This window comes from Natator depressus, chromosome 2, assembly GCF_965152275.1.
Source record: "Natator depressus isolate rNatDep1 chromosome 2, rNatDep2.hap1, whole genome shotgun sequence".
In the NCBI taxonomy this organism is placed as follows: domain Eukaryota; kingdom Metazoa; phylum Chordata; order Testudines; family Cheloniidae; genus Natator; species Natator depressus.
In genome coordinates, this window is record NC_134235.1 from 169,870,401 (window position 1) to 169,897,792 (window position 27,392).

General features: G+C 44.9%; 1 protein-coding gene and 1 pseudogene across 5 annotated transcripts in view; one reads left to right on the forward strand and one right to left on the reverse strand.

Moving 5' to 3' along the window:
• The window catches only part of TPK1 (thiamin pyrophosphokinase 1), a 568,487-nt gene that overhangs the window by 195,436 nt on the left and 345,659 nt on the right, over positions 1-27,392 (forward strand). The window lies entirely within an intron of this gene.
• LOC141983486 (small ribosomal subunit protein eS17-like) lies at positions 21,711-22,112 on the reverse strand (annotated as a pseudogene).

The window sequence follows — 27,392 nt, forward strand, 5'->3', positions numbered from 1 at the left end:
GAAAATGATATCAGATAACCTAAGTAGGGGACTTCTCCTCTCACCACAAGTGGGTGCTCTACCCGGAGGTAGCCGGCATGATCTTCCAGAGCTGGGGAACTCCCCAAGTGGATTTGTTTGGTACCAGGCAGAACAGGAGGTGCCACAGATTTTGCTCCAGACGGGGTCTGGGCAAGGACTCCCTCTCTGACGCCTTCCTCCTGCAATGTGCAGGAAGCTTAATATATGCGTTCCCTCTGATTCCATTCATCAGCAAGGTCCTAGCGAAAATCAAGAGGGACAAGACGCAGGTTATCATGATCTCCCCAGCGTGGCCTCACCAGCACTGGTTCGGGACGCTATCAAGCTTGTCAGCGATCCCTCCCTGGCCCCCGCTGAACCGACCAGACCTGCTGTCACAGGATCACGGTCGACGCTTGCACCCCAACCTTGCGTCCCTCCATCTCACTGCATGGATGTTGCCTGGCTGAACCAAGTTGAACGGTCCTGTTTGGACAGAGTCCAGAAGGTCCTCCTTGAGAGTAGAAAGCCCTCAACTAGACAGACTTACTTGGCAAAGTGGACGACTTTTTCCCGCCGGGCAGCTGAGTGGGACATCTCCCCTTCGCATTTTTCGGTGCAGTCGATCTTGGACTACCTGCTTCATTTAAGGAACCAGGACCTGGCACACTCTTCTATCAGGGTACATCTGGGTGGCCATTTCGGCCTTTCATCCGCCAATCCAGGGGCAGACAGTGTTCTCCCATGACATGACAGTCAGGTTCCTTAGAGGCCTGAAGAGGCTCTTTCTTCAAGTCTGGTCCCTGGCCGCTCAGTAGGATCTCAACTTGGCTCTGACCAGGCTCATGGGCCCAATATTTGAGCCTATGGCCTCATGCTTCCTACCTCACCTATCATGGAAAGTAGCTTTCCTGGTGGCTGTGACATTGGCGAGGTGAGTCTCCGAGCTGCGAGCCCTGACCTCAGAACTGCCGTACCTGGTCTTCTCTAAGGACAAGGTCCAACTCTGGCCCCACCCGGCCTTCCTTCCCCAGGTGGTGTCCACGGTCCACATGAGCCAGGATATCTTCCTTCCAGTCTTCTGTCCTAAGCCCCATGAGACTCGTGAAGAGAGGCGCCTCCACACTTTGGATGGAAGAGGGACCTTGGCTTTCTACCAAGATCGGACAAAACCTTTCTGTAAATTGACTCAGCTTTTCATCTCTACAGCTGATAGGATAAAGGGCCTCCCCGTGTCCACGCAAAGGATTTCTAACTGGATCACCTCTTGCATTTGGGCCTGCTATGAGTTAGTGGGAGTCCCTCTGCCGCCGATAGTCAGAGCCCACGTTCGCAGCCCACTATACCATCACTCAGCAGGCCAGGGATGATGCTGAGTTCGGCAGAGCTGTATTGCAATCTGCATGCCCGTGAACTCCTTACCCGCCTCCAGGGGTACTGCTGGGAGTCACCTAAGTTGAATGGACATGAGCAATCACTTGAAGAAGAAAAGACAGTTACCTTTTTCCGTAACTGGTGATCTTCGAGATGTTTCAGAGTACAGCTGTGTTAGTCTGTATCTGCAAAAAGAAAAAGAGTAGTTTTGGCACCTTAGAGACTAACAAATTTATTTGAGGATAAGCTTTCGTGAGCTACAGCTCACTTCATCTGATGCATGCAGTGGAAAATACATCTTCATCATTGGACCCATGGAAAAGAAGCCCTTGAGGAATTCCACCATGATTTCAACAATTTCCATCCCACCATCAGCCTCAGCCTGGACCAGTCCACACAAGAGATCCACTTCCTGGACACTACAGTGCTAATAATCGATGGTCACATAAACACAACCCTATACCAGAAACCTACTGACCACTGTACTTACCTACATGCCTCCAGCTTTCATCCAGATCACACCACACAGTCCGTTGTCTACAGCCACGCTCTACGATACAACTGCATTTGCTCCAATCCCTCAGACAGAGACAAACACCTACAAGATCTCTATCAAGCATTCTTAAAACTACAATACCCACCTGCTGAAGTGAAGAAACAGATTGACAGAGCCAGAAGAGTCCCCAGAAGCTCTCTACTAGAGGACAGGCCCAACAGAGAAAATAACAGAACGCCACTAGCCATCACCTTCAGCCCCCAACTAAAACCTCTCCAGCGCATCAACAAGGATCTACAACCTATCCTGAAGGAAGACCCATTACTCTCACAGATCTTGGGAGACAGGCCAGTCCTTGCTTACAGACAGCCCCCCAACTTGAAGCAAATACTCACCAGCAACCGCACACCATACAACAAAAACACTAACCCAGGAACCTATCCTTGCAACAAAGCCCGTTGCCAACTGTGTCCACATATCTGTTCAGGGGATATCATCATAGGGCCTAATCACATCAGCCGCACTATCAGAGGCTCGTTCACCTACACATCTACCAATGTGATACATGCCATCATGTGCCAGCAATGCCCCTCTGCCATGTGCATTGGCCAAACCGGACAGTCTGTACGTAAAAGAATAAATGGACACAAATCAGACGTCAGGAACTATAACATTCAAAAACCAGTCGGAGAACACTTCAGTCTCTCAGGTCACTCGATTACAGACCTAAAAGTTGCAATTCTTTGCCAAAAATCTTCAAAAACAGACTCCAAGGAGAGACTGCTGAATTTGGAATTAATTTGCAAACTGGACACCATTACATTAGGCTTGAATAAAGACTGGGAGTGGATGGTTCATTACACAAAATAAAACTATTTCCCCATGTTTATTTTCTCCCCATACTGTTCCTCACAGGTTCTTGTCAACTGCTGGAAATGGCCCACCTTGATTATCACTGCAAAAGGTTTTTTTTTTTTCTCTCTCTCTCCTGCTGGTAATAGCTCACCTTCCCTGATCACTCTTGTTACAGTGTGTATGGTAACACCCATTGTTTCATGTTCTCTGTGTATATAAAATCTCCCCACTGTGTTTTCCACTGCATGCATCCGATGAAGTGAGCTGTAGCTCATGAAAGCTTATGCTCAAATAAATTTGTTAGTCTCTAAGGTGCCACAGGTACTTGTCAATTTAGAGAGAGACTGGGATATCATACAGGAAGATCTGGAGGAGCTTGTAAACTGGAGTAATAGTAATAGGATGAAATTTAATTGTGAGACGTGTAAGGTCATGCATTTAGGGATTAATAACAAGAATTTTAGTTATAAGCTGGGGACGCATCAATTAGAAGTAATGGAAGAGGAGAAGGACCTTGGAGTATTGGTTGATCACAGGATGACTATGAGCTGCCAATGTGATGTGGCCGTGAAAAAAGCTAATGCGGTCTTGTGATGCGTTCGGCAAGGTATTTCCAGTAGAGATAAGGAGGTGTTAGTACCGTTATACAAGGCACTGGTGAGACCTCACCTGGAGTACTGTGTGCAGTTCTGGTCTCCCATGTTTAAGAAGGATGAATTCAAACTGGAACAGGTACAGAGAAGGGCTACTAGGATGATCCGAGGAATGGAAAATTTGTCGTGTGAAAGGAGACTCAAGGAGCTTGGCTTGTTTAGCCTAACCAAAAGAAGGTTGAGGGGAGATATGATTGCTCTCTATAAATATATCAGAGGGATAAATACGGGAGAAGGAGAGGAATTATTTAAGTTTAGTACCAATGTGGACACAAGAACAAATGGATATAAACTGGTCATCGGGAAGTTTAGACTTGAAATTAGATGAAGGTTTCTAACCATGAGAGGAGTGAAGTTTTGGAATAGCCTTCCAAGGGAAGCATTGGGAGAAAATGACAACCTATCTGGCTTTAAGATTAAACTCAATAGGTTTATGGAGGAGGTGGTATGATGGGATAACATGATTTTGGCAATTAATTGATCTTTAACTATTCATGGTAAATAGGTCCAATGGCCTGTGATGGGATGGGATGGGATGTTAGATGGGGTGGGATCTGAGTTACTACAGACAGTTCTTTTCTGGGTATCTGGCTGGTGAATCTTGCCCATATGCTCGGGGTTCAGCTGATCGCCATATTTGGGGTCGGGAAGGAATTTTCCTCCAGGGCAGATTTGGAAGAGGCCCTGGAGGTTTTTCGCCTTTCTCTGTAGCATGGGGCACGGGGTCAGTTGCTGGAGGATTCTTTATTCCTTGAAGTCCTTAAACCACGATTTGAGGACTTCAATAGCTCAGACATAGGTGAGAGGTTTTTCGCAGGAGTGGGTGGGTCAGATTCTGTGGCCTGCATTGTGCAGGAGGTCAGACTAGATGATCATAATGATCCCTTCTGACCTTAATATCTATGTATCTATGTACTCCTCTTCCAGTTGTGTTGCTCATGTCCATTCCACGACCTGCCCTCCTTCCCCACTGTCGGAGTTTCCGGCAAGAAGGAACTGAGGGTGGAGGGGGCCGGCGCCACCCAATATGCCGCAGCATATGTGCACCACTCCAGGGGGTACCACAGCCAGACCTCTGCAGATACTGCTGAGGGAAAAATGTCTGGCACCCATGCATGTGGTGTGCACACACACCTAAGTTGAATAAACATGAGCAACACATCTCGAAGAACACCAGTTACAAAAAAAGGTAACTGTCTGCGGTGGAAACTCTGTTGAGATGGTCCCCAATTACCAGTTGTGGTAAGTTTTTATAATTTGGACACTTATCCATTTGGAAACTCCCTGAAAACGCCAAACTGTTTTCATATCAGTTAAAAACAAAATAGTCAACAGCTATGCATACTTTTGCTACTTACATGAGCTGGATTCACACCAGTGACATAGAGAGGAAAGACTGTGTGGCCAGTTCCCTGAGTCACCAAAGTACCTGTTTCTTATCTCTCTAAAAATTACTTAGTTTTTGTATTGTTTTTGTTTTTTGGGGTGGGGGGAAGATTAGGGAGAGCAAATGTTCCTGATTGTATCTGTAAAACTAAACCAAAAAAGCATTGCTCATATGTGAAACAAAAGAGCAAGCAAACAACCAGAAACAGTAGCTGCAGAGAAGCTGGCTGGTATTTCAATGGGACTGAGAGTCTAAATGATAAATGAGTACTAACAATGACAGTAATTTAAATTACAGGAGAATCCTGGTCATCCAAACTGCTTGGGTGAGGCTAAGTATGTTTGCGTAATTGGGAGTTCAGATAATGGAAATCAATAGAACAGAGAAATAGGTTGGCAGCTTGTTCGAAAGGGAGACGGGTGCTTAGATAAACAGGCTTCTAGAATAATTTACAGAAAACAGTGCAGAACCAGTCCTGAGGGGCCTCGTGACCCTGAGAGAGAAAGAAGAAAAGGGTTTTTGTTTGGTTGTTTTTTTAATAAATTGGTGTTTTCAATTTTTGAATTTTAACCAATACTGAACCACTTGCTCCCTAGAGAACTGTGGACTTGGTTCAGAGGTGGAAGGGAGAAAAGGTGTTGAGATCGTGGCTTTCTGACACACAAATAAGATCTTTTTTTAAATAGACATTCGTGGGAAGTCCTTTCTGAACCACCTGGATCCTGATTTTTCCAACCAAAGGGTCATTCTTGTTTCCTCCTTTTATCTGTAGCAGTATGTAGCCGTTTGGGCCTATATCTTCAAAGGTGTTCAGGTTCCTAACTTTCATTGAAATTAGTGGAAGTTAGGAGTCAGAATACTTCTGAGGATCTGGGCTTTGGAGCAGAGGTAACCCTGGAGTTAGGTGACCCTGGAGTTGTTTTTGACATGGAAAGTCAATGGGAATTGGGTCCTGTCACAAGATGAGCTGGCCCTTTTTGAGAGGGGTTGTTTGGATCACAGCTCCATTCTGAGCTGGGCTCAGCCCACCTCCCAAGGTGAAGGGAATAAGTCTGTGGGTCAAAGCTGTGACTCAGAAACAGGCTGCCTGAGTTTGGGGGCAGAGAAGGGTATGGAGAGGTTCTTCTTAATTCCTAGGCAGGTGGCCTAGGGAGTACAGTTCTGAAAGGAGCAGTTTAGAAAGGCATGAAGCCAGTTTGATTTAGCAGAGAAAGAAGAAAGACTCACCTTAACTCCCAAGCGGAGAGCCTGGGGAGTGAGACCGACAAGAGGCTAGGGAGGCTCCTGCTGGAGACCTTGAGTCAGGGGAAAGGCCCCAATTTAAATGTTGATCTGTGTTTGTCAAGGTTCCTTTCTGCATTAAAACTGCTCCCACACCACGCTCGGACGCATCTGTAGTTACTAGGAACGATTTGTCAAAGTCTGGGGCCCTTAGCACAGGGTCAGACATGAGTGTCGCTTTAAGCTGGTTAAAGGCCTTCTGACGCTCTTCGGTCCACTGAACGGCATTTGGCTGTTTCTTTTTGGTTAGGTCTGTCAGTGGGGCGGCGATTTGGCTGTATTGCAGTACAAATCGCCTGTAATATCCTAGCTTCTTAGCCCTTTACAGGTGAAAGGGTTTTTCCTCTGGCCAGGAGGGATTTTAAAGGTGTTTACCCTTCCCTTTATATTTATGACAGTGTTATATGGAGAAATAGAACTCAACCCTGAAGAAAATGGTCTGAAATGCTGTTGAATGTAGCTTTTAATGGACTGGCTAGTATATTGGCCCACCAACCTACAGGTACTTAATTGCCCTTTCCCCACTGGTTCCACTCTCCATGATTATGTAACCTCCTTTCCGCCCCTCCCCAAAGTGAACATTACAAAGAGATTGTGTGTTACAGTATATACTTCTATACTGAGTAATGTATAAGATATACATTTGTCATTACAGAGTATATAAAGAGAGAGCTCCCAAGGCCCCTGCTTTTTGGACATCTACAGAAAACTCAAACATTGCTAAAAATAAACCCAGAAAAATGAAATTAGTAAACCCTGAAAAACAAATGCCCAACATAAGCTCTTCACTAGCGTTTCCTCTGAGATGCATGTCAGTATGTTTATATACCCTGCTGGTTGGCCCTCTGAAGTGCTCCTTCTAGTGCATTAAAGATACTTGAATTACCTGAGGAGCCTTCGGAAGTTAGCCACCTAATTCCCAGAGGATTATTCTTAAAATTCCAGCCCAAATCAGCAAATAATATACATAGGACAGTAAAAATGCAAACAATTCTCAATTCATAACATTCATTCTGCATTCATTCTAAACAGCCCTTTTCAAAACGTGTCAAGTTAGAAAATTTTCTTTAAATATGTAATTTCAACATTATTTATTAAAACCACAAGAAAGTGGGTAGATATTGAACATCATTCACACTTGAAGCTAGAATTCTTTACTACCTTCTGTTACATTTACCAGCTTTCCTTGACATGTTACAAATTGTAATCTATGCATATTATTTATCTTTTGCTAAACTGCTACTTAATGCCAAAGATAATACACCTGGTGAAAAGCCAATACATTGAAAACATTAGTCTGATATAGGACTTATTAATAAAGAACTAAAGGAGGGTAATATAATTAATGCTAATTGTAGGCACGTGGCATTCCCCCGTGGTAGCCCTGCAAGTTGGCCTTTCACCTTATTTTCCCTCCAGGGTCCCCAGTAACGCCATATGAGCTGATATTCAAGGCCATTAACATAATTTATTCACAAAACCATAGTGTAAAAGTCCATAACCTAAAGTCCCAAACAGAGTTCACATCACCCCCTTGCAAGTAGTCTTAAAACCCGGCTTCATTCTCACCATCCTGGTGTCTTCTGCCTCACCTGGACTCTGTCAATTCTCCTCTGTCCCTCTGCCAAGACAGCCAACCCAGCTCTTCCTTCTAGGTGCAACCCCACTTTTCCCAGCGGGAGCTCCCACAGCCTCTTGGATGGGAACCTCACCTGGTTCCTCAAGGGCCCAGGTCTCTGGAGAGGAGATATCAGGGCATAAAGTCCCTCTCCTGCTTTCCCTTCCTTCAGCCCTCTCTGGCCCTTGCTTCCGGCTCTCCAGCTTAGAGCCAGCAAGCACCTCCTCCTGCTGTTGCTCCTGCCTTCAGCCCTCTCCAGACGTGGCTCTCTAGGTTGGGGATGCCAGCCAGCAAATTCCTCTTCCTGCTCTCCTGCCATCACCTGTTCCCAGGAACCGCTCTTTGGCATCTATCATCTCCTTCCCCTCTTGTGTCTGACTCCTGACTTACTCAGTCTGCTCTAACACCCTGGTGTCATAGCCCCCAGATTCTGCCCTGCCCCCTTTTAGTTGGCCCAACTGGGAGCCCCTCTCCTGGAACAGGAGAGCTGAGCCCAATTTCATTTCATGGGCCAGCAACCCTGCTATACCAATCCACATGGGTTTATGGAAAATAAATCTTGTCACATTAACTTGATATCTTTTTTGATGAGATTACAAGTTTGGTTGATAAAGGTATTAGTGTTGATATTATAGACTTCTGGAGGGCATTTGACTTGATACTGCATGACGTTTTGATTAAAAAACGAGACAGCTATCAAATTAACATGGCACACAGTAAGTGGATTAACAACAGGCTAACTGATCGGTGTCAAAATGTAATTGTAAATTGGGAATGATCATCAAACAGCTGTTTCTAGTGGGGTCCTGGAGGGCTTAGTTCTTGGCCCTGTGCTATTTAACATTTTTGTCAGTGACCTGGAAGAAAACATAAAATAATCACTGATAAAATTTGCAGGTGACACAAAAATTGCGGGGTGGCAAATAACGAAGAGGGAAGGTCATTAATGCAGAGCCATCTGGATCGCTTGGGCACAAGCAAACAATTTTAAATTGTTTTAATGCAGTGCAATGTAGATGAATAAACCTAGGAGCAAAGAATGTAGGCTATGCTTACAGGTCGGGGGACTCTGAACTGGGAAGCAATGACTGAAAAAGATGCGGGGGTCGTGGTGCATAATCAGGTGAACATGAGCTCCCAGTGTGACACTGAAGCCGAAAGAGCTAATGCAATCCTTGGATGCATGAACCGAGGAATCTTGAATAGGAGTCAGAGAGGTTATTTTACCTCTGTATTTGGCACTGGTGCAATTGCTGCTGGAATACTATGTCTGGTTCTGTTGTCCACAATTCAGGAAGGATGTTGATAAATTGGAGATGGTTCAGAGAAGAATTGCAAGAATGATTAAAGGATTAGAAAGCATGCCTTTAAAGTGATATACACAGTCTATTTAGTTTAACAAAGAAATGGTTAAGGGGAGACTTGGGTACAGTCTAGAAGTACCATCCAATGGCTGGAAGTTGAAGCTAGACAAAATCAGACTGGAAATAAGACGTACATTTTTAATGGTGAGAGTAATTAACCAGGAACAATCTACCAAGGGTCTCCATCACTGACAATTTTAAATTAAGTTTGGATGTTTTTATTAAAGAGATGCTCTAGGAATTATTTGAGAGAAGTTCTATGGCTTGTGTTGTATAGGCAGCCAGACTAGATGATCACAATGGTCCCTTCTGACCTTGGAATCTATGACTATGAATTAATCAGATCACACAGGGGTTGCAATCTAGGACACGTTAAAAAAACACCTGAAAAATAGAGTCTTCTTCTGTACACAGTGGGTAGGACGTAGATCCCTCATGAATCAGGTGGTTCCCAAACACATTTATGGCAGTAAGAGTCCTCTGGTGAAGAGCACCTGATTCCTTTTGAGTAATAAATTTACATGCAGGCCTGCATATGTGATGTGCCATCACTGTTCCCTCCCAGACAGCACTAGCAACATTATTGAACCTCTGAACATGGCACAGTTTTACAACTCTGTACAGTTTTCTTATGACTTATTGTACCAATAAATCCATGAAGTTAACAGAAAACAAGCATTACTGGCTTTCTATAAGCGTTTTGAATGTTCTGAGACTTTTTTGAAGGTTAGAAAGTAGCTCAGGCTTTTGCAGTTACCATGGAGTCTTGCAGAAGCACTTTCCAATAACCTTGTTCAAAAATCTCAAAACATTTAAAACAGTTATAGAAAGCCAGGAATGCACCACTATCAGTCCCATGACTGCCAGCCCTCAAAAGTTCAAAAACCGTAAGTCAGGCCCCCCAAAATCTTGACTTTTTGTTAAAGATTATGTTGTGGATTTTCGTTTGTAGGTTTTTGAACTCCCCCTGCCCACCTTCAGCTTGAGTGTGGCAGTTAGCGTTGCCAACTTTCCCAGTTTATTGAGTACAGTGATTTTTGTCTCCCGCCTGGCAGGAGCTCTTTCTGGCTGGCTGAAGGCGTGTAGAGCTTCCAGCTTCTCCTCAAGCCCCAGCATTCTAATTAATACTGTATTCCTCCATATTCGGTCATGCTCACCCAGCTCTACATCTGCCCATCCCTCAACCTAGCAATTTGTTATGCACCCGCCCATCAGCCCCTTGCTCCCCAAAGCACTTCTGCAGCTCCAAGCATTCTTCACCCCTCTCTCCCAGGTAGGGTTTCTAGGTGTCCAGTTTTCAACTGGAATGCCCGGTTGAAAAGGGACCCTGGTGGCTCCTTAAAAGTCCAGTCAGCAGAGCAGTGGGGCTGAGGCAGGCTCCCCAACCCCCTGCCCCAGCCCTGATCCCCCTCCCGCCCTCCGAACCTCTCGGTCCCAGCCCGGAGCACCCTCCTACACCCCAAAGTCCTCATCCACAGCCCCACCCCAGAGCCTGCATCTGCAGCTGGAGCCCTCACACCCCCCCACACCTCAACCTTCTGCCCAGCTCAGACCCCACTCCTGCACTCCTCAGCCCTGGCCCGGATCCCTCTCCTGCACCGCAAATCCCTCATCCCCAACCCCACACCAGAGCCCGTACCCCCAGCTGGAGCCCTCACCTCCCCCACATCCCAACCCTCTGCCCCAGCCTGGAGCCCCCTCCCACACCCTGAACCCCTTATTGCTGGCCCCACCCCACAACTCTACTCCCAGGCCTGTGGGGCAGGGGAAGCTGCAGCAGGGTCTTCCTCTTCTTCTCCACAGGTATGAAGAGGGGCAGCTCCAGGGGATTTTCACTCTCCTCTGCCCCTTCTTAGGTCTCAGGAGAGCAGCTCCAGTGCTGCTCTTTATTCCCCTTCCCAGGAAGAGTGGGGAGGTGCTGACCCAATGATTAATGGAGGGGGTGCAGAGAGAAAAGTGCCATCGAGACCTGCTGGGGTCTCTCCTCCTTCCCTCCCTCCTCCTGTGAGCATAGTGTTAGCTGATCCCTCTCCCCCACTCCTCATCACAAACTCTTCTTGGCTCCTCGTAGGCAGACGGAATCCTTCTTTCTTTCTGCTGAGTCTCAGTTTTGATTATCTTAATCATTTCCCCACAGATAACACTCAGTATTTTAGAACCATTTTGACTTAAACACGAACTCCCCAGCAAACCTGGTGAGGAAACGTTTCTATGGATATTTCATTGAATTCAACTGGATTCCTCACTTACTTAAAATTAAACACATTCTTATGTGATTTGGTAGCTCAAGCCCTCTACCCTCCTACCCCAGTTAATTTGAGCAGACAAGACTTTCTCAGAAACATTGACTGTCTAGTAAGTCCTGTACCTTGTATTCATGAGCAACGAGCATTTTGGTTCTCACCATAGACTGACAAACTGGTTCACAGTCTGGAATTGAAAGGGAAGTGCTGTTAAAGCAGATGATCTGTTCTTTTAAAAGGCTCCAGAGAGAGAGAGAGAGAGAGGCTAATACTTCCCCAGGAGAGGACAACCTTCCCAATCTTTGTGTATATTAAAAAAGGGAATTCAAACCACCTTTCGCTTTAATTACTTTATATACATTGCTGTATGTAAATTTATACAGGAAACAAAACTGGGCCCAACCCCAAAAGCACAAATCATTTTAAATAGATGATTATAATCTACTTGATCAAATGCCTTTTCCCAGTCAAGAGAAATCCATCCCCAAATAGACACAAAACTATTTAGAAATTTAAATTATGTTTTAAAAAATAAATGTTTTCCAAAAATAGATCTGCTGGGGTCGGAAAGTACGTATGTACAGCCAAGACATAAAATGTGTTGGTCCTTTTTCCAACATTGCAATGTAAAACCTTAACTATGACCTCATATTTTCCCCTCTACCACATGACTGATCACACATAACCAGCGTGCGTGTGGCCATGCAGACTACATGTTTATGTTCCTGAGGTTCTAGTCAAGACTGCATTATCGTGCAGACTAAATTATTGTGTTGTGTGCAGTGTGTTTCTTTGTGTAGGAGGTGGAAGGGAATGCACTGTGCAGGGCAGAGACTGCCAGTGTTTAATGTCATGTGTAATGTGGTGCTTCACGTGTGTGCATAAGAGGTGTTTTGTAACTTGACTTCTAATAACATATGTGAGCAGGTTTTACCCTTAGCAGTTCTTTAATAAAAAATTATTTGTTGGAATTGGAATTTAAGCATTCATTTGGCATTATTTTAAGAATCTGAGCATTTGTTGGAACTGGTATTAAGCATTTGAAATTGCTTTCATTATTTTAAGGGTTGCCTCACTAAATCCTCACTGTCTCCAACCTGGCCCAATGTTACTGAATACACTTCTTAAGATGAAGAAAACAAACTATAGTACACTGTCTTATTTCTACTGTTGTTATCATAGGTAAGTTGTGTTTGATTTTATTTGTGTGAATTCACACTTAACATACACCCAGGAACTTGCATGATTTATTGACAGATGCTTGATTGGATTTACTTGTGGCTTCAAGAAGTTTGTTGTCACAGGAATGCTTCATTTCTCCTGGTCCAGAGAAAGACCTTGCAATAAAGTATTTAAAAAGCTGTTGTTTTTAGTAAGACCTACAGAAGAGCACTGTATTGTTTTCTCCCTACTTTCTCTGCTACAGCAATTAACTACCAAACTCTGTTCTCAAATGTCTGGTGCATGTTTCCACTGATTTCATTGATGAAGTAAACAAAATAGAGCCATGAAGGCTGGTGCTCCTTTAAAAAGATGGGAGAAAAATCAATGTGTGCTAAGTGCAAAAGGACAAGCTTGTGGTAGGTGAAAGAAACTATATTTTCAAACTACTAAAAAAGTCAATACCAATTGTGCAAAGGTAGAAAATAAAACCTTTGTTTTAAAAGTGAACTTTCAAATTGTCTTGACTACTAGCAGGAGAAAGCACTGAACAACCATGTTCTTTTTTTAAAAGAGAGAAAGAAAAGACTTCTAATTCAGCTTTATTATGAGAAACTTCCTTTGTAAAACCTCTCTAATCTAAAAGAACACTTGCACATCTTATGCATAATACTTAATCAGTCTATTTGATGTGTGTACACTGATTTTTGTTCTGGTTCCCTGATCTCATTAGTGCTTATTGACAATCATTAAAATCCATGGCTGAGGATCATAAAGGAAGCTTGTATAAAATAATATAAATGTGCGCAATAACGAAGAAAAAAATTGTTTTCGAACACCCAGGATTGCCTTGTTACTGCGTATTATAGATTACATTAATGTTTTATTCTATACATATTTGTCATATTTCCCACTGTATTGACTGTTTTTTAACAGAAGAAAGCCATATAGTTTAGAAGAAAATAAACATCCTACATATTGTGATTTACTATTACGCAGTGGAAATCCATGGAGCTATACCGATCTATACCAGGTGAGGATCTCACCCTAATAATTGTTTTGTTGCTGTTCGTCCCAACTCCTGAATGTTCAACCCCTTGTGTATATCTAGCATAACATGGTTGCTGTGCTGTTGATCATATTTCATGTATAATTTTTCTGTAACAGATACATTCCCAACTATATTGATTTAAATGACCATACAACATTATAGTATTTTTAGTGTTTCCCCATGATGTTTTTGTATTGTAAGGGTTCTGTTCCCTCCCAGGAATTTACATCATAAACTAAAAGGAATACATGGCACAGAACTGAATGGCTAGTATGCAAAATACTGGAATGTCCATTCAGGAATTAATAAATCATAGTCTGCATGTCCAGGACATACAGAGATTGGATTGCAGACAACTGGCTATCTACTGAAAAGCCATAAACACATCTCTCCCTTCCTCCCACAACCGTCCAGCAGCGATTTCTGTGGGGCATCAGTATAAAACTGACTAGGAAATACAGATTCCACTAATTGCAATAATACTGTATCCTGTATACTTTAGGTGGTTTTCAGGGGTGTGTACTCAAAGAAGCTGAATATATCAGCAGTGCATTTAGGATTTGTGTATAACACTTATTAAAGCTCATGGGAATTATCTAGATTAATCTCCAGTGTATCAATTGATTGATCAAACTGTAGAGTATAGTAATCTCTTATATCTTCTGATTATCAAAGAATCATAGAAATGCATGGCTGGAAAGGACCTTAAGAGGTCATCTAGTCAAGCCCCTTGCACTGAGGCTGGAACAGGTATACCTAGATCCAGTATTTCTTTTTCAAGTGCTTGCTCATGTCGATTCCATTCTAGGTGTGTGCGCGGTCATCAAAGAATTTTGCCTTAGCGGTATCCATAGGGCCGGCTGTGGTGCCCCCTTGAGTGCTCCGCTCATGCATCGTTATATCAGGTGCCGCCGGCCCTACGCCCTCTCATTTCCTTCTTACCACCTGTGGTGGTTAGTCAAAGCACCTTTCCTTGCATAGCAAGGGCTAGAGGCTTCGTCTCTTCTGACTTCAAGCCTTAGGGGTTTAAGCACTGTGTGGACTGTAACAGGTCTATGCCTGTAAGCGACCCCCATAGCAGCGGCCTCAAGTGCTTGGGGGAATCACATGTGAAACACAAGTGTCGTATTTGTAAAAATTTTCAAGCCAGGACTCAGAAAGAGTGGGATATTTGTTGGCAGGCTCCCCTCAAGGAGGCTGCCCTTCATCCAGCTTCCGACCCGACCCGTCAAGACTCGCCTAATACCTCGGCCTCGGTGCAAAACCAAAGAAGTATGGGTCCCTGGTACTGGCCAAGAAAGGCCATGGGGCAAAGGGCAAAGGACCCAGTTTGGGCTGCCCTGCCACTCCGGAGCCACGTAGACATGCCTCCCCGATCGGGGCCCTTATCCCCTTAAAGGATCCACCACCGACTCCCGGGAGCGGTAGGGGACACAAACTTCTGGAGATATCAACATCTTCCCAAGCTCCCCTGGCGCTGAGAGAGCAGAGGCCTCTGCCCGTGCCGCCAGCACTACATGTGCCGCAGGAAGCAGCAAAGGCTCCCTATGAGGTCAGCCACTAAGACCCCTCAGGGGGCAGAGGAGCACTGCCGATCCCCTGAGACAAGGCAGCGCTCTCCATCTCCACGCCACAGATCTCTGGTGTTGCAGCCCAGGTCCTCTGGGGCTCGCCCTCGGTCACCAGCACCTGGTCCACGCCATCTCGACGCGGATTGCCTAATGGGAGGTGCTGGTCTTCGTTATACCAGCACCATTCGCCCTCCCGCCGGTCGTCCTCTTGCAGCAGTCGGTTGTCTGCCCCATGGGTTAAAGGACACTTGGGCTACCCTTTGCTCGCTGGGCATGCATATGCCGCAATCTGCATGGAAGCAGTTTTGGCTGTCGCGCCGCCAAGGCCTTGGCAGCCTCATCAGGGGTCTGCAAGGAGAAGGGATAGAGACACGAGCTTTAGTTGTCGCCGCCTTTCCTCCTCCTGCTCGCCCACACAGCCCGGCCCGGCAAAGCATCCTGGGGGCCAGAAGCACTCATTTTGAAGGTGTGCTCACGAGTGACACCCAAGTCAATTCCCTGGATCCATCTTGTTCTTTCCTCGACCATCTTCATTCCTACTGTTCGGCCTGGTCACAGGTCACCTTGGACCGCTGGGTGTTGGACATAGTATCTCAGGGCTATACCCTGCAATTTTCGGCTGCCCCACACTCCCATCCCTCTTCAGGGTCCTTCTCATGAGCAAATCCTCATCCAAGAGGTTGAGAACCTCCTTCACCTTGTCGGGGTGGAGAAGATCCCTCGGGACATGAATGGAAAAAGGTTCTATTCACACTACTTCCTAATCCCGAAAGCAAAAGGGGGCCTCAGATCCATTCTGGATCTGCGGTGCCTCAACAAGTCTCTCAGAAAGTTGAAGTTTCACATGGTCTACCTGGTCTCCCCTCCCTGGGACATCCCCTCCCTGGATCTGGGAGACTGGTATACCACCCTTGACTTGAAGGATGCTTACTTCCATATTCCAAGGTCACAGACGTTTCCTCCGTTTCATAGTGGGTGGACGTCATTTTCAATTCACAGCGCTGCCCTTTGGCCTCTCATCGGCCTCGAGGGTATTCACAAAATGTATGGCGCCAGTGGCTGCTTATCTGAGACGTCCAGGTCTTCCCATATCTCAACAACTGACTTATCAAGGGCAGATCTCAGGAGCAAGTGCAGAGGAGTCTCGATCTGGTGTGTTCCACCTGTCGTGACTTTGGCCTGTTAATAAATAAGAAAAAATCCACCTTAACGCCTGTCCAGTGAATAGAATTCACTGGGGCGAGTCTCAACTCCATGCGAGCCAGAGCCTTTCTTCCAGAAGTGCGTTTTCAGGCCATATCGGCCCTGATCTCCCAGATAAAGAACCACCCACTTACCATGGCTCACACCTGCCTTCGGTTGTTGGGCCAAATGGCCGCGTGTACATACATGATCAGCCGTGCGTGGCTCTATCTCTGGCCTCTGCAAGCGTGGCTGGCATTGGTCTAAATCCCCAACAGGCACGACCTAGACTGGGTAGCGAGGGTCCGGACCACATCAGGTTGTCCCTCGATTGGTGGTTGGACTCCGGGTTGGTGTTGGAGAGTGTCCCCTTGGTGATCCCGTCTCTGTTGCTGACCCTGGTCTCCAGTGCTTAGGACCTTGGCTGGGGAGCCCACCTGGGTAAGCTAAGCACCCAGGGCTGCTGGTTATGGGAAGATCTAGCCCTCCACATCAATGCCAGAGAGCTCAGAACAGTTTCCCTGGCCTGCCAGGCTTTCTTGCCCCACCTGAAGGGCAAGATGGTGCAGATCCTAATGGACAATACCGCCGTGATGTATTACTTGTTTCTGTTTATTCCAAAACCCAGTTTGTGCAATTTAGATCGGGATGGGGGTGGAGGGAAAGCTGTGCATATCTCCCTCCACATTGAGAGAGAAGGTGATTTTTATGAGCTTGGGCGGTACAGATCTCTCTATACAGCATAAGACAACATTATTATGGGTTTACACCCCAAAGGAGGTGTGCATGTGAGTGCTGGGTAAATCCCCGAGTGAAATCCTCCCACACAGAGCTGATTTCAGTCTGTGTCTGCAGCTGGGTGTGTCCTTACCTGTGTGTGTGCCAGAGAAGGCTTGAGGGCCTGGCACAGTAAGGACAGGGTGAGGAAGCCAAGGCTGGTGTAATGGGCAGGCTCAGTGGGACACCAGGACATCAGGTGCCACCACGGACAGCAGGAGTCCAACCCATCACAGAATCGACATGAGCAAGCACTCAAAGAAGAAAAATGGTTACCTACCTTTCGTAACTGTTCTTCGAGATGTGTTGCTCATGTCCATTCCATTACCTGCCCTCCTGCTCCTTTGTCAGAGCAGCCGGCAAGAAGGAACTGAAAGGGCATAGGGCTGGTGGTGCCTGATACACCGACGCATGAGCGCGGCACTCAAGGGGGCGCCAAAGCCGGCCCTACAGATACTGCTAAGGCAAAAATCTCCAACAACCATGCACGTGGGTGCACACACATCTAGAATGGAATGGACATGAACAACACATCTCGAAGGACAATGGTTACAAAAGGTAGGGAACTGTTTTTTATAGTTACAGAATTTTTCCTAATATCTTACCTGAATCTCCCTTGCTGCAGATTAAGCCCATTACTTCTTGTTGTACCTTCATGGTGAACAATTGATCACTGTCCTCCTGACAATAGCTCTTAACATATTTGAAGACCATTATCAGATTCCCCTTGAAGTCTTCTTTTCTCAGGACTAAAAGGTGCCCAGTTTCTTTTAACCTTTCTTCATAGGTCAGGTTTTCTAAACCTTTTATCATTTTTGTTGCTCTCCTTTGGAGAGCATAATACTCTTCCTAGAAACATCTTAATGGGCTTTTTTTTTTAAAGGCTGAATCAAGCTAGTTAAAAAGAGGTAATGATGAACAAGTGAGTCTGTAAACTTAATAGAAACCTATCTAGTGACTCAGTAAGGCTAATCTGTGTAGGAAGCAAGTTTAATGGATGTGGGATAAAATAACTAGCTCCCAGATGTAGTATTAACTCAGCCAGTTCTGCAGACCTGCGGCAAATACAACTTAGAGTGAATGGGGGAAATTAAAGTGTTGATGCTTCTAACATGGCTAAGGGGGATCATGCAGATCTCTTTGGTAATGTGTGCCAAGGAATTGTGACCCCCTACACCTTGCAGGTACAGTGGGAGAAGCTCCAACTTCACTGTCTTTGTTGGCTTCCACAATAAAACTATGCAGCATGTTGTCTATTAATTAACTAAAAAAAAAAAAAAAGCATTGCTCTTCTATGGCTGGCCCTGGTGAGTCTCAGCAAAGCAGTATATGGCTAAATAAATCATTCCAACCATGCAATAAAATAGTAATAAATACGGTAATATAAGGGATAATCAAATATGCTTAATCCTCCTAATTTGGGCCAAATACGAAATTTTAATTATAACAGTGTATAAACATGCACACAGTTGTACAGCGTAAAAAGAAAAAAAGCACAGCAAAACTAAGACCAAGTACTTATATCCAGGCCTAACACAGCTCTTTTCTCTTTATTATGGCCGAAGCACTAAAGACGTCTGTAGTCAAGGTTGTGTGAAAGTTTCCATTGCAGCCTCTTGTTGATGGCTTATAACTTGCTAAAACTTTCATCTTTTGAGATGAAATTTTCAAGGTTTGGTAATTGTATAATGATGATTTTAAGATTAAAAAATAACTGAACAAAAAGGTTCAGCTCTGTTGGAATACAAGGAGAGTGAAAAAATACATTTTTCTCATGATAATATAGCATTGATTCCTCTATCCCTCTCCCCACTAAAAAGCTCTGGCATTTAAATGGTTGAGGATAAGAAGTTTAAATTCAGTGGTGAGGAAAAAGGTCTTTGAGTGTTCCACAAAAAACCTTGTTTTGTTTATAAAGAGCACTTTGTACATACGCAGTTCACGTGCTATAAATTGTTAGTTTTACCAATGTTCTAAATGAAAAGTGAGTTGCACATGGAAGCGTGGTTAACGTAGGTGCTCAGTGTGTGAGAGATGGGACTCTGTGGATGCTAAAGTGCTCAGAAAGCATAGATGCTAAAGGAGCCACAGATAGTGTTCAGGAAAGCAACTATGAGTATCAACCACTCTTGCAGAGCTCAGGAACAACATAGGAGTTTATCTACTATGGTATGGAATTTCTGAGTCGTGCAGGAAGGAGGAGCTGCTGTGCTGGGGGAGAGTTAAGGATGAAGGTAAAGGAGACCTCATGCGTAGAGTATGAAGGGGTGGATGACATAAGAGGCTCTAACTCCCTATTTCATAAGCAATGTGCACCTGTAAAACTTGTCTCTAGGACTCAAGGTATCTTGGAGTAACTTCACTTCTATTTGCCTAACCGTGGGCACAGATCAGGTAGCCAGAGGCACCAGTCCTCGGTTTTTGGCCTGTAATTTATTTTGTAGCGCAATTTTTGCCTGAACAATTAGCCCTATCTAGTAGAGAGGCCAGGCCATTTGCAAATTGTAGCCCTTTGAAAAATCTAGCTCTGAATGAGGCAGGGCTCCTTGTAGACGCTTGTCTATGTGGGATGACTGCTGATGTGGAGTACTTCTCCTAATATTTTTCTATCCCATACAGACTGTTACTGAAGGGGCCAAAAATGCATTAGGGATCTTGCTTTCTTCTTTGGATGTTTTTGAGAAGCTATCAGAATAGATGTATAAATCTGTCAAGGAAACAAGTAGAAAAAACCCAATAGACAGCACTACAAGGGAAACTGATGCTCAAGCTGGCATCTGTCTCTAAGGCAGCCCTAAGGCACAAATAAACGTGTTCTTGAGGTGTCAGCTTCATTCCTTGCAGCACTAAGAGAGAGACAGAATTCACATTCTCTAGAACCTGGTCTTAACAAAAAAATATCTCCAGTCCAGGTCCAGGCTGAATGATGAGGTCAGGGCCACAGGTGGAGCAGGAGACCATCTGGAGCAAGGGAAAGATTGGGTATTAAAGGCTCTCTGTCCGTGGTGATCCCAGCAGAGTTGCATGTTGGAGAACATACTTTAAATGGCAGGAGCAGCAGGCTGGCTGCAGAAAGGAAGAACCTGGATTCTGTGTTCCTCCTCTTAGGGTGATGTCATGTTATGCTGGGTTGAAGAGAATGGGCGGCAGGAACAACATTAGCTGTGGTTGTTAGGCACCCATAGACTTCATGCCATGAGGTGCCATCTACATTAAAATATATTAGTTACATTAGCTCATTATTAGTTTATGGTTATATATAAATTAAAATGTAGTATTAATCATTGTAATCATTAGTGAACAGTAGCAGCTGAACTGTTAGTCAATATTTTGCCTTGTTTTATCTGGCTCTCTCTTAGTTGTCTTACATCATTTGATCCAGCATAAGTCTTTTTTAGGTGTCATGTAGTTTGTTTGACTGAAAGAAAAACGTGTTCACGGTATAAACTGCTGACTTGTCACAGTGGGTAAGGAGACACTTCAAATGCTGCTGCTGGTTTTGGATGTAACAATGTGCATGGCATGTTGGAAGTTTTCAGGTTGCTTTTTTTCCATTAGTGAACACCTTTAAACCACTATACCTGCTCTGCAGCTGGAATGTCAACTATAACCCTGTTTCTCTTCTGGGTTTGGAATTCTTGGGGCGGAGATGAGTAAAGCAAAGCAGAAAGGGGCTATGGGAGGGTTTGACTGTAAATCTCAGAAATATTTTCCAGGTTTGTTACTTAGTAGCCATTACCATATGAATCACTCTATTCATACTGGGCCAGGGCAGAAGTTTGGTTGTGTAGTATCATGTGCTTCAGTTTTGAAGAACAGCTTAAAATTATCTACCCCATGTCCCTCGAATTACTTCTCCATCTTGGGGTGCCAAATCTTCACTCCCTCTTCCTTTTGATCCTTCCTCAAAACATGTCATCCATGAAGCCTATCTCTGTTAATCCATCACCCACAAAAAGGTTGTCATTTTATTCACAAAAAGGAAGCAAAAAACCTGCTGCACTGTTATGGATTGGCTTCACCTTCTGGTCTTATGGCATTTTGCATGTCTGAATTACTGTCTATTGGTAGTTCAGCCATATGTTCCTTGGGGCAGAAGAGTTGGTGCTCAGTGCTTGCTGAAAAGAAGGCCCCTCTGGTGTCTCAAATTTGGCCTCTACTATCACTAGTCAGTTCTGAAAATGTAGGCTCTTACCTCTGCTGTGTTCTGTGCAGCACTGACCACGTGATTAATGCTCAACAAGTAATAAACAACACTGAACTTTGGCCAGAGCGCTGTTTATGAAAATATTCTTCCTAGTGTTTGATTATCAATAAGTGATGTGGGAAGCAAGCAAGCAGAGTTGTAAAAAACAGCTTTATAAAATGTGAGCAGAGGCCAGCATTACTCAGTCAGGTTCTGCTGTTTCATTCCCAGCCACTTGCCCCAACTTTGCATTTCTGAGCTTTTAGTCCCTCTCCAGTCCAGGTCTCTCCTGAAACCTGATCCCCTCTCCTTAGTTCCACATATTATATATTACAAAACAAATGTGCCCTTTTAAAAAATTCAGTGTCCTCCTTGACAAATCTGAAGTTTAATATGTTGGCTACTAGAACTCTAGCATCTGTGACAGGGTCAGGCCAGATGGCTATAGGAGAGTAATTTTTTTTTTTTTGTTTCCCATGTTTATTGGAAAAGTGACAGCACAGCAATGGATTCAGATAGCTCCCCTTGGTGTTCTGAAGTTCATTCCCACAGTAGGCTGCGTGACCTACAGGTTGGACAGACTGCCAAAGTCCAGCAGCTTCAGCATTTCCTTAGTATCTGGGTCAACTTCAATGATCTCCTGGTCAAGGTCAGAGACCTCAGGGACATAGTTATCCCTCCTCTCTCTCTCCTCTTCCTGCAGTTTGATGGAGATACCTCTGACAGGCCCCCTCTGAATACGCTTCATCAGATGGGTGACATACCCAGCTATCTTGTTGCGCAGTTTCTTGCTAGGGATGATGGCAATCTCTTCACACACCCGTTTGTTCGTGTGGAAGTCATTCCCTAGCCGGGTGTAATATTTTTCAATGATGACGCGGGCCGCCTTTTTCACGGTCTTTGTTTGCACACATTAGCCCCAGGCTAAGTAGGTCCCTTTTCCCTGAGTAAGGTAACAGGGAAGGTTCCAGAACAATCAGGAACCTTCTGGAGACAATTAAGACAAGCTGATTAAAACACCTGCAGCCAATCAAGAAGTTGCTAGAATCAATTAAGGTAGGCTAATCAGGGCACCTGGGTTTTAAAAAGGAGCTCACTTCAGTTTGTGGTGTGTGTGTGAGGAGCTGGGAGCAAGAGGCACTAGGAGCTGAGAGTAAGAATGCATACTGTTGGAGGACTGAGGAGTACAAGCATCATCAGACACCAGAAGGAAGGTCCTATGGTGAGGATAAAGAAGGTGTTGGGAGCAGGCCATGGGGAAGTAGCTCAGGGAGTTGTAGCTGTTGCACAGCTGTTCCAGGAGGCACTCTAGACAGCTGCATTCCACAGGGCCCTGGGCTGGAACCCGGAGTAGAGGGCGGGCCCGGGTTCCCCTCAAACCTCCCAACTCCTGGTCAGACACAGGAGGAGTTGTCCTGGACTGTGGGTTCATGAAAATGGCCAAACTGAGGGCTGCTGTGAAGTTCCAAGGCAAGCAAATCCGCCAATAAGCACAAGACCCACTACGGTAGAGGAGGAACTTTGTCACACATCATAATATAGCTTTTGACATTTGTTGGCAAAGCTGAGTTCTGATTGACTGATTGGGCCTTTGTGTGCATGTGCATGTGTTTGCATGTGTGGTGTGGGGCGGGGCAGATTGTAGTTGTTTAAATCGCTGTGGAGCAAATGAGTATGACATCAGCCCTTAACACCAACTCTTCTTGGGCCAAGCCTGGTTGATACTGAGGAGTTGACTGATGCTGGTGGCTACAGTCCTGGCTCCATTCCTATGCTTGGCTGATGTTGAGGATTTCTCTTTTGCAGCTCCAGAACCCTGGAGGACCATAGTCCCCAAGGACCTGTTAACACAAAAGAAGCAGGATTTGATCTTCTTCTTTGCATAATTGCTTTCAAGACACCTATTACACAAATAAAATGGGTGAGAGGAAAACCACAATAGAAAACCTTTTGTGATCTTTTCATTGCTTTAAAATGCACCATTAACTGTTAGTTGCAAAGGCAGCCTTTAGCATCTGTTTCCTCCACCCTGCTTCCATCCATCTTCTCAGAAGCACTCTGGAGCTAGCTGGGCGTATTTGAAGGTTTGCCTTTACCTAAGGCTAAAGTGAGCCTTTTCTTAAGTGTTGCAGATTTAAGTTACTAAGTGAAAGTCAAAATGTACTGAGGCCTGGCTGGCAAGTGGAGGAGAGCCGTAGCAATTTCCTTTGAGGTTTGGCTGCCAGCTCTTCTCAGACGTCTGAACTTCAAAAGGAAATGCCATGTTTGTCCTCTAGTCTCACCACTGCACTCCTCAGCACTTTGCAAGCAACTAGGCTGCTTTGAACTTTTACTTAAACTAGAGAATGTGATTTATCTTCTTATCTCCTTAGGTTTTTTTTAAAAAAAAAAAAGGAAGTAAGCTAGAAAGCAGAAAGCAGCCTGGCTGCTGGCACAGCACATAGGAGGAGTACAGCCAGCCAGGCCTGTGCTTCTGTGCAAACAGTGATCTAAAGTGCTACTGCTGTGGAAGAATCAAAGGGAAGAGGTGGGATGAATGGGTAGAAAGAGGAGAAAGGGAGAAAAGTGATAGTGGGAACAAAAAGGTAGAGAGAAAATACTGTGGAGGATTCAAAGTAAGTTAGCAGCAAAACAAAAGAGGTGGTGAACTGGAGCATTTTCAGAATAACATTAAGAGTTTCCAGTGTGTTTCTTTGTCCATTCATACAAGCCTGGAGTAGTTAAATGCATGCGGTCACATCACAGTACATCAGTCATACATAAATGAATCAATAAAGCACATCCCGTAGTGTCTAAAAGCTTTAGTGAAGCACTTGAAAACATTCAGTTCCTACATCATTATTTCTCTTTAACAAAGTTGTGCCCTGTTATTGCACACTGGAAGAGATGGGGTCCATGTGACCAAGAAGAGGAGAGCATCTTTGCACACTGACTTGTCTGCCCAGTGAGAGAGGCTCTATACCAGGTCCAAAAGGAGCAGATGACAATAGCCAACAGGTAGGTATAAAACAAGGTGACCTTAACAGAGGGCTAAATTTTATGGAGGAGATGGACAATTACAATAGGGCTATGGGAGTAACAACAGGGGTAACAGTGAGAGAATCTGCTAAAATCTTAGATGTCTATACACAAATCCAAGGTGTATGGGGAACAAACAGAAAGAACTGAAAGTATTAGCGTGTAAGCTAAATTATGACTTAATTGGCATCACAGAGACTTGGTGGGATAAATCTCATGACTGGAATATTGGTAGAGAGAGGTATAGCTTGTTCAGGAGGACAAGCAGGGAAAAAAGGAAGTAGGTGTTGCATAGAACATCAAGAATATATACCAGGGGTGGTCAACCTGAGCCTCAGAAGGAGCCAGAATTTATCAATGTACATTGCCAAAGAGCCACAGTAATATGTCAGCTCTCCCATCCACTAGCAGCCTCACTGATCAGCACCTCCCCCTCCTTCCCCACACCGCCTGATCAGCTGTTTTGTGGCGTGCAGGAGGCTCTGGGGGTGGGAGGGGCAAGGGCACTGAGCGGAGTGGGGCCAGGGATTGAGCAGTGAGCACCCCCCGGCACATTGGAAAGTTGGCGCCTGTAGCTCCAGCCCCAGAGTTGGTGCCTATACAAGGAGCCGCATATCAACTTCTGAAGAGCCACATGTGGCTCCGGAGCCACAGGTTGGCCACCCCTGACATATACATTTGTTCTGACATCCAGAAGCTAGTGACTGGCTGAAAATCTCTGAGTGAAGATAAAAGGGGAAGAAACAGGTACAATGTCATGGCAGAGGTCTACTATAGACCACCAAATCAAGAGGATGAGGTGGATGAAGCATTTGGGCGGCAGCTATCATAGGCCAGAAGAGGCTAAGCCTCCCCAAACAGGCTGACCTGCTGCCTTTGGAATGCTGCTGCCACTACCACTTGAGGCCCCCAGCACCGTCCCCACCGGTCAGCTGTTAGGCAGGGCCCCGGCACTTGCTCCTCTCCGCCCCCTCACCCTGTCACACATCCTTAAGGAAGGAGGGGGCAGTGGGCAGGGAGGCTTGGGGGAGGGGGTGGAGGAGAGGCGCGAGCAGTGGGCGAGGGGTCCATGGGGAGGGGCCTGGGGCAGAGCGGAAGAGCATGGGTGGGGTCTGGGGGAGAGGTGGCCAGGCTGGGGCGGAGCAGTGGGTGGGGCCACTGTTTGGGCTCTGCCCAGCCTCCCCAAATGCTGGAGGCACTCGCCACTTATGATGAAGCATTTCTAGAACAAATAACAGAAATACCTAAAACACAAGACCTGGTAGTAATGGAGGACTTTAACTACCCAGACATCTGTCAGGAAAATAATGCAACAAAACAGAAAATGTCCAATAAGTTCTTTGAATGTATTGGGACAACTTTTCTTTCATAAGGAAGTAACCGGAAGGACATCCATTTTAAACTTGATTCTAACTGATAGAGAGCAATTGGTTGCAAATCTGAGGATAAAAGACAGTTGGGGTGAAAGTGATTATGAAACTATAGATGTCGTGATTCTAAGGAAAGGGAAGGAGTGGAATGAGAGCAGCAAAATAAGGACAATGGACTTCAAAAAAGCAGAATTTAACAAACTCAGAGAACTGGTAGTTAAAGTCTCATGGGAAGAAGACCTAAGGAGTCTCCTGAAAAGGATTTGAGGAGAGCTGACAGTTTCTCAAAGAGGCAGTATTAAAGACTTAACAGCAAACTGTCTTGATGCAAAGGAAAGATAGGAAGAACAGTAAGAGGCCAAAATGGCCACATCAGGAGCTCTTGAATGAGCTGAAAAACAAAGGAGACCTACAAAAAGTGGAAATATGGACAAATGGCTAAGGATGAGTACAAAATAATAGCACAAGCATGTAAGGACAAAATCAGAAAGGCTAAGGCACAAAATGAGGTACCTAGCAAGCGACATAGAAGGCAGTAAGGTTCTGTAAATACACTAGGAGCAAGAGAAAGATGAAGGAAAGTGTTAAGTCCTCTACTTAGTGGTGAAAGAGAGCTAATAACTGATGATATCAAAAAGTCCGAGGTGTTTAATGCCTGTTTTGCTTCAGTCTTCACTAAAATGATTAATTAACACAATCAATATTAAGGGGGAAGGAATGGAGGACAAATTAGGAAAAGGACAGGTTAAAGAATATTTAGATAAGTTAGATGTATTCAAGTCAGCAAGGTCTGATCAGATTTACCATCAGGTATTTAAGGAACTAGCTGAAGCAATCTCAGAATTGTTAGTGATTATCTCTGAGAACTCATGGTGGACAGATGAGATCCCAGCGGACTGGAGAAGGGGCAAACATAGTACCTGTATTTAAAAAGGGGAACAAACTGGACCCAGGGAACTATAAACCAGTCAGCCTAATTTTGATACATGAAAAGATACGGGAACAAATTATTAAACAATCAGTTTGTAAGCACCTAGATGATGATAGGGCTATAAGGAATAGCCAGCATGGATTTTTCAAGAACAAATCATGCCAAACTGTGGCCTGCCAAACTAATTTGTTTCTTTGACAGGGTTACTGGCCAAGTGGATAGAGGGGAAGCTGTAGACTTGATATATATCTTGATTTTAGTTAGGCTTTTGACAGATGACATTCTCTTAAGTAAACTAGGGAAACGTGGTCTAGATGAAATGACTATAAGGTGTGTGCAAAACTAGTTGAAAGACCATAGAATAGTTATCAGTGGTTCGCTGTCAAACTGGGGGGAATGGAATGTATCTGGTGAGATACTGCAGTGGTCAATTTTTCTCCATATTCACTGAAGGTAGAGAAGAAATAATTGTCTTAATCTGGAGCAAGGGAGAGCTAGGTTAGATATTAAGAAAAACTTTCCAACTATCAGAGTAGTTAAGCACTGGAATAGGGGTCCATGAGAGGTTGTGAAATCGCTGCCATTGGAGTGTTTAAGAACTGGTTAGACAAACACCTGTTGGGGTGGTCTAGGTATACCTGGACCTGCCTCAGTGCAGGACACTGGACTAGATGACTTCTTGAGATCCGTTCCTGCCCTGCATTTTTATGATTGTGTTAGTTCATGGGACACGGGGCATACAGGTAGGAGATACCTAAGAACTCAATTGTGCCATCTAGCCAATATCTAAGGATGATATGGAATGCCTCCTGGAGTTCCCATCGTGCTTGCTGTTGCATAGGAAGGGGGGTCCTTACGCAGGCAAAATTCCCAT